This window comes from Zophobas morio, unplaced genomic scaffold (assembly GCF_036711695.1).
Source record: "Zophobas morio isolate AGI-343-1 ecotype UQ-CSIRO unplaced genomic scaffold, CSIRO_AGI_Zmor_V1 ptg000149l, whole genome shotgun sequence".
Classification (NCBI taxonomy): Eukaryota; Metazoa; Arthropoda; class Insecta; order Coleoptera; family Tenebrionidae; genus Zophobas; species Zophobas morio.
In genome coordinates, this window is record NW_026972253.1 from 73,127 (window position 1) to 81,283 (window position 8,157).

Consider the following 8,157-nt stretch of genomic DNA (forward strand, 5'->3'; position numbering starts at 1 on the left):
GAAACGTCACTTTTGAAGTGTTTTCTTGTACTTTTAAACCAATCAGATACCCTACGGGCTCGGAAAGTGCAACGAAACCATCAAATTTTAGCTAGAAACTGTATTTTTGTCGATTTTTATTGAATTTGAACTATATTTCAACGTTTTTTGATGGTTCTGAGCCACCAAACACACTTAAAGCATGCAGAATCGACTCAGAATAGGAAAAGGAGACGTTTAGGTCAATTTTATGCATTCTGGCGTTCGTAGATACAAGAAAACTGTTAAAATTCTTCAGAAACGTCACTTTTGAAGTGTTTTCTTGTACTTTTAAGCCAATCAGATACCCTACGGGCTCGGAAAGTGCAACGAAACCATCAAATTTTAGCTAGAAACTGTATTTTTGTCGATTTTTATTGAATTTGAACTATATTTCAACGTTTTTTGATGGTTCTGAGCCACCAAACACACTTAAAGCATGCAGAATCGACTCAGAATAGGAAAAGGAGACGTTTAGGTCAATTTTATGCATTCTGGCGTTCGTAGATACAAGAAAACTGTTAAAATTCTTCAGAAACGTCACTTCTGAAGTGTTTTCTTGTACTTTTAAGCCAATCAGATACCCTACGGGCTCGGAAAGTGCAACGAAATCATCAAATTTTAGCTAGAAACTGTATTTTTGTCGATTTTTATTGAATTTGAACTATATTTCAACGTTTTTTGATGGTTCTGAGCCACCAAACACACTTAAAGCATGCAGAATCGACTCAGAATAGGAAAAGGAGACGTTTAGGTCAATTTTATGCATTCTGGCGTTCGTAGATACAAGAAAACTGTTAAAATTCTTCAGAAACGTCACTTTTGAAGTGTTTTCTTGTACTTTTAAGCCAATCAGATACCCTACGGGCTCGGAAAGTGCAACGAAACCATCAAATTTTAGCTAGAAACTGTATTTTTGTCGATTTTTATTGAATTTGAACTATATTTCAACGTTTTTTGATGGTTCTGAGCCACCAAACACACTTAAAGCATGCAGAATCGACTCAGAATAGGAAAAGGAGACGTTTAGGTCAATTTTATGCATTCTGGCGTTCGTAGATACAAGAAAACTGTTAAAATTCTTCAGAAACGTCACTTTTGAAGTGTTTTCTTGTACTTTTAAGCCAATCAGATACCCAACGGGCTCGGAAAGTGCAACGAAACCATCAAATTTTAGCTAGAAACTGTATTTTTGTCGATTTTTATTGAATTTGAACTATATTTCAACGTTTTTTGATGCTTCTGAGCCACCAAACACACTTAAAGCATGCAGAATCGACTCAGAATAGGAAAAGGAGACGTTTAGGTCAATTTTATGCATTCTGGCGTTCGTAGATACAAGAAAACTGTTAAAATTCTTCAGAAACGTCACTTTTGAAGTGTTTTCTTGTACTTTTAAGCCAATCAGATACCCTACGGGCTCGGAAAGTGCAACGAAACCATCAAATTTTAGCTAGACACTGTATTTTTGTCGATTTTTATTGAATTTGAACTATATTTCAACGTTTTTTGATGGTTCTGAGCCACCAAACACACTTAAAGCATGCAGAATCGACTCAGAATAGGAAAAGGAGACGTTTAGGTCAATTTTATGCATTCTGGCGTTCGTAGATACAAGAAAACTGTTAAAATTCTTCAGAACCGTCACTTTTGAAGTGTTTTCTTGTACTTTTAAGCCAATCAGATACCCGACGGGCTCGGAAAGTGCAAGGAAACCATCAAATTTTAGCTAGAAACTGTATTTTTGTCGATTTTTATTGAATTTGAACTATATTTCAACGTTTTTTGATGGTTCTGAGCCACCAAACACACTTAAAGCATGCAGAATCGACTCAGAATAGGAAAAGGAGACGTTTAGGTCAATTTTATGCATTCTGGCGTTCGTAGATACAAGAAAACTGTTAAAATTCTTCAGAAACGTCACTTCTGAAGTGTTTTCTTGTACTTTTAAGCCAATCAGATACCCTACGGGCTCGGAAAGTGCAACGAAATCATCAAATTTTAGCTAGAAACTGTATTTTTGTCGATTTTTATTGAATTTGAACTATATTTCAACGTTTTTTGATGGTTCTGAGCCACCAAACACACTTAAAGCATGCAGAATCGACTCAGAATAGGAAAAGGAGACGTTTAGGTCAATTTTATGCATTCTGGCGTTCGTAGATACAAGAAAACTGTTAAAATTCTTCAGAAACGTCACTTTTGAAGTGTTTTCTTGTACTTTTAAGCCAATCAGATACCCTACGGGCTCGGAAAGTGCAACGAAACCATCAAATTTTAGCTAGAAACTGTATTTTTGTCGATTTTTATTGAATTTGAACTATGTTTCAACGTTTTTTGATGGTTCTGAGCCACCAAACACACTTAAAGCATGCAGAATCGACTCAGAATAGGAAAAGGAGACGTTTAGGTCAATTTTATACATTCTGGCGTTCGTAGATACAAGAAAACTGTTAAAATTCTTCAGAAACGTCACTTTTGAAGTGTTTTCTTGTACTTTTAAGCCAATCAGATACCCTACGGGCTCGGAAAGTGCAACGAAACCATCAAATTTTAGCTAGAAACTGTATTTTTGTCGATTTTTATTGAATTTGAACTATATTTCAACGTTTTTTGATGGTTCTGAGCCACCAAACACACTTAAAGCATGCAGAATCGACTCAGAATAGGAAAAGGAGACGTTTAGGTCAATTTTATGCATTCTGGCGTTCGTAGATACAAGAAAACTGTTAAAATTCTTCAGAAACGTCACTTTTGAAGTGTTTTCTTGTACTTTTAAGCCAATCAGATACCCTACGGGCTCGGAAAGTGCAACGAAACCATCAAATTTTAGCTAGAAACTGTATTTTTGTCGATTTTTATTGAATTTAAACTATATTTCAACGTTTTTTGATGGTTCTGAGCCACCAAACACACTTAAAGCATGCAGAATCGACTCAGAATAGGAAAAGGAGACGTTTAGGTCAATTTTATGCATTCTGGCGTTCGTAGATACAAGAAAACTGTTAAAATTCTTCAGAAACGTCACTTTTGAAGTGTTTTCTTGTACTTTTAAGCCAATCAGATACCCTACGGGCTCGGAAAGTGCATCGAAACCATCAAATTTTAGCTAGAAACTGTATTTTTGTCGATTTTTATTGAATTTGAACTATATTTCAACGTTTTTTGATGGTTCTGAGCCACCAAACACACTTAAAGCATGCAGAATCGACTCAGAATAGGAAAAGGAGACGTTTAGGTCAATTTTATGCATTCTGGCGTTCGTAGATACAAGAAAACTGTTAAAATTCTTCAGAAACGTCACTTTTGAAGTGTTTTCTTGTACTTTTAAGCCAATCAGATACCCTACGGGCTCGGAAAGTGCAACGAAACCATCAAATTTTAGCTAGAAACTGTATTTTTGTCGATTTTTATTGAATTTGAACTATATTTCAACGTTTTTTGATGGTTCTGAGCCACCAAACACACTTAAAGCATGCAGAATCGACTCAGAATAGGAAAAGGAGACGTTTAGGTCAATTTTATGCATTCTGGCGTTCGTAGATACAAGAAAACTGTTAAAATTCTTCAGAAACGTCACTTTTGAAGTGTTTTCTTGTACTTTTAAACCAATCAGATACCCTACGGGCTCGGAAAGTGCAACGAAACCATCAAATTTTAGCTAGAAACTGTATTTTTGTCGATTTTTATTGAATTTGAACTATATTTCAACGTTTTTTGATGGTTCTGAGCCACCAAACACACTTAAAGCATGCAGAATCGACTCAGAATAGGAAAAGGAGACGTTTAGATCAATTTTATGCATTCTGGCGTTCGTAGATACAAGAAAACCGTTAAAATTCTTCAGAAACGTCACTTTTGAAGTGTTTTCTTGTACTTTTAAGCCAATCAGATACCCTACGGGCTCGGAAAGTGCAACGAAACCATCAAATTTTAGCTAGAAACTGTATTTTTGTCGATTTTTATTGAATTTGAACTATATTTCAACGTTTTTTGATGGTTCTGAGCCACCAAACACACTTAAAGCATGCAGAATCGACTCAGAATAGGAAAAGGAGACGTTTAGGTCAATTTTATGCATTCTGGCGTTCGTAGATACAAGAAAACTGTTAAAATTCTTCAGAACCGTCACTTTTGAAGTGTTTTCTTGTACTTTTAAGCCAATCAGATACCCGACGGGCTCGGAAAGTGCAAGGAAACCATCAAATTTTAGCTAGAAACTGTATTTTTGTCGATTTTTATTGAATTTGAACTATATTTCAACGTTTTTTGATGGTTCTGAGCCACCAAACACACTTAAAGCATGCAGAATCGACTCAGAATAGGAAAAGGAGACGTTTAGGTCAATTTTATGCATTCTGGCGTTCGTAGATACAAGAAAACTGTTAAAATTCTTCAGAAACGTCACTTCTGAAGTGTTTTCTTGTACTTTTAAGCCAATCAGATACCCTACGGGCTCGGAAAGTGCAACGAAATCATCAAATTTTAGCTAGAAACTGTATTTTTGTCGATTTTTATTGAATTTGAACTATATTTCAACGTTTTTTGATGGTTCTGAGCCACCAAACACACTTAAAGCATGCAGAATCGACTCAGAATAGGAAAAGGAGACGTTTAGGTCAATTTTATGCATTCTGGCGTTCGTAGATACAAGAAAACTGTTAAAATTCTTCAGAAACGTCACTTTTGAAGTGTTTTCTTGTACTTTTAAGCCAATCAGATACCCAACGGGCTCGGAAAGTGCAACGAAACCATCAAATTTTAGCTAGAAACTGTATTTTTGTCGATTTTTATTGAATTTGAACTATATTTCAACGTTTTTTGATGCTTCTGAGCCACCAAACACACTTAAAGCATGCAGAATCGACTCAGAATAGGAAAAGGAGACGTTTAGGTCAATTTTATGCATTCTGGCGTTCGTAGATACAAGAAAACTGTTAAAATTCTTCAGAAACGTCACTTTTGAAGTGTTTTCTTGTACTTTTAAGCCAATCAGATACCCTACGGGCTCGGAAAGTGCAACGAAACCATCAAATTTTAGCTAGACACTGTATTTTTGTCGATTTTTATTGAATTTGAACTATATTTCAACGTTTTTTGATGGTTCTGAGCCACCAAACACACTTAAAGCATGCAGAATCGACTCAGAATAGGAAAAGGAGACGTTTAGGTCAATTTTATGCATTCTGGCGTTCGTAGATACAAGAAAACTGTTAAAATTCTTCAGAACCGTCACTTTTGAAGTGTTTTCTTGTACTTTTAAGCCAATCAGATACCCGACGGGCTCGGAAAGTGCAAGGAAACCATCAAATTTTAGCTAGAAACTGTATTTTTGTCGATTTTTATTGAATTTGAACTATATTTCAACGTTTTTTGATGGTTCTGAGCCACCAAACACACTTAAAGCATGCAGAATCGACTCAGAATAGGAAAAGGAGACGTTTAGGTCAATTTTATGCATTCTGGCGTTCGTAGATACAAGAAAACTGTTAAAATTCTTCAGAAACGTCACTTCTGAAGTGTTTTCTTGTACTTTTAAGCCAATCAGATACCCTACGGGCTCGGAAAGTGCAACGAAATCATCAAATTTTAGCTAGAAACTGTATTTTTGTCGATTTTTATTGAATTTGAACTATATTTCAACGTTTTTTGATGGTTCTGAGCCACCAAACACACTTAAAGCATGCAGAATCGACTCAGAATAGGAAAAGGAGACGTTTAGGTCAATTTTATGCATTCTGGCGTTCGTAGATACAAGAAAACTGTTAAAATTCTTCAGAAACGTCACTTTTGAAGTGTTTTCTTGTACTTTTAAGCCAATCAGATACCCTACGGGCTCGGAAAGTGCAACGAAACCATCAAATTTTAGCTAGAAACTGTATTTTTGTCGATTTTTATTGAATTTGAACTATGTTTCAACGTTTTTTGATGGTTCTGAGCCACCAAACACACTTAAAGCATGCAGAATCGACTCAGAATAGGAAAAGGAGACGTTTAGGTCAATTTTATACATTCTGGCGTTCGTAGATACAAGAAAACTGTTAAAATTCTTCAGAAACGTCACTTTTGAAGTGTTTTCTTGTACTTTTAAGCCAATCAGATACCCTACGGGCTCGGAAAGTGCAACGAAACCATCAAATTTTAGCTAGAAACTGTATTTTTGTCGATTTTTATTGAATTTGAACTATATTTCAACGTTTTTTGATGGTTCTGAGCCACCAAACACACTTAAAGCATGCAGAATCGACTCAGAATAGGAAAAGGAGACGTTTAGGTCAATTTTATGCATTCTGGCGTTCGTAGATACAAGAAAACTGTTAAAATTCTTCAGAAACGTCACTTTTGAAGTGTTTTCTTGTACTTTTAAGCCAATCAGATACCCTACGGGCTCGGAAAGTGCAACGAAACCATCAAATTTTAGCTAGAAACTGTATTTTTGTCGATTTTTATTGAATTTAAACTATATTTCAACGTTTTTTGATGGTTCTGAGCCACCAAACACACTTAAAGCATGCAGAATCGACTCAGAATAGGAAAAGGAGACGTTTAGGTCAATTTTATGCATTCTGGCGTTCGTAGATACAAGAAAACTGTTAAAATTCTTCAGAAACGTCACTTTTGAAGTGTTTTCTTGTACTTTTAAGCCAATCAGATACCCTACGGGCTCGGAAAGTGCATCGAAACCATCAAATTTTAGCTAGAAACTGTATTTTTGTCGATTTTTATTGAATTTGAACTATATTTCAACGTTTTTTGATGGTTCTGAGCCACCAAACACACTTAAAGCATGCAGAATCGACTCAGAATAGGAAAAGGAGACGTTTAGGTCAATTTTATGCATTCTGGCGTTCGTAGATACAAGAAAACTGTTAAAATTCTTCAGAAACGTCACTTTTGAAGTGTTTTCTTGTACTTTTAAGCCAATCAGATACCCTACGGGCTCGGAAAGTGCAACGAAACCATCAAATTTTAGCTAGAAACTGTATTTTTGTCGATTTTTATTGAATTTGAACTATATTTCAACGTTTTTTGATGGTTCTGAGCCACCAAACACACTTAAAGCATGCAGAATCGACTCAGAATAGGAAAAGGAGACGTTTAGGTCAATTTTATGCATTCTGGCGTTCGTAGATACAAGAAAACTGTTAAAATTCTTCAGAAACGTCACTTTTGAAGTGTTTTCTTGTACTTTTAAACCAATCAGATACCCTACGGGCTCGGAAAGTGCAACGAAACCATCAAATTTTAGCTAGAAACTGTATTTTTGTCGATTTTTATTGAATTTGAACTATATTTCAACGTTTTTTGATGGTTCTGAGCCACCAAACACACTTAAAGCATGCAGAATCGACTCAGAATAGGAAAAGGAGACGTTTAGATCAATTTTATGCATTCTGGCGTTCGTAGATACAAGAAAACCGTTAAAATTCTTCAGAAACGTCACTTTTGAAGTGTTTTCTTGTACTTTTAAGCCAATCAGATACCCTACGGGCTCGGAAAGTGCAACGAAACCATCAAATTTTAGCTAGAAACTGTATTTTTGTCGATTTTTATTGAATTTGAACTATATTTCAACGTTTTTTGATGGTTCTGAGCCACCAAACACACTTAAAGCATGCAGAATCGACTCAGAATAGGAAAAGGAGACGTTTAGGTCAATTTTATGCATTCTGGCGTTCGTAGATACAAGAAAACTGTTAAAATTCTTCAGAACCGTCACTTTTGAAGTGTTTTCTTGTACTTTTAGGCCAATCAGATACCCGACGGGCTCGGAAAGTGCAAGGAAACCATCAAATTTTAGCTAGAAACTGTATTTTTGTCGATTTTTATTGAATTTGAACTATATTTCAACGTTTTTTGATGGTTCTGAGCCACCAAACACACTTAAAGCATGCAGAATCGACTCAGAATAGGAAAAGGAGACGTTTAGGTCAATTTTATGCATTCTGGCGTTCGTAGATACAAGAAAACTGTTAAAATTCTTCAGAAACGTCACTTCTGAAGTGTTTTCTTGTACTTTTAAGCCAATCAGATACCCTACGGGCTCGGAAAGTGCAACGAAATCATCAAATTTTAGCTAGAAACTGTATTTTTGTCGATTTTTATTGAATTTGAACTATATTTCAACGTTTTTTGATG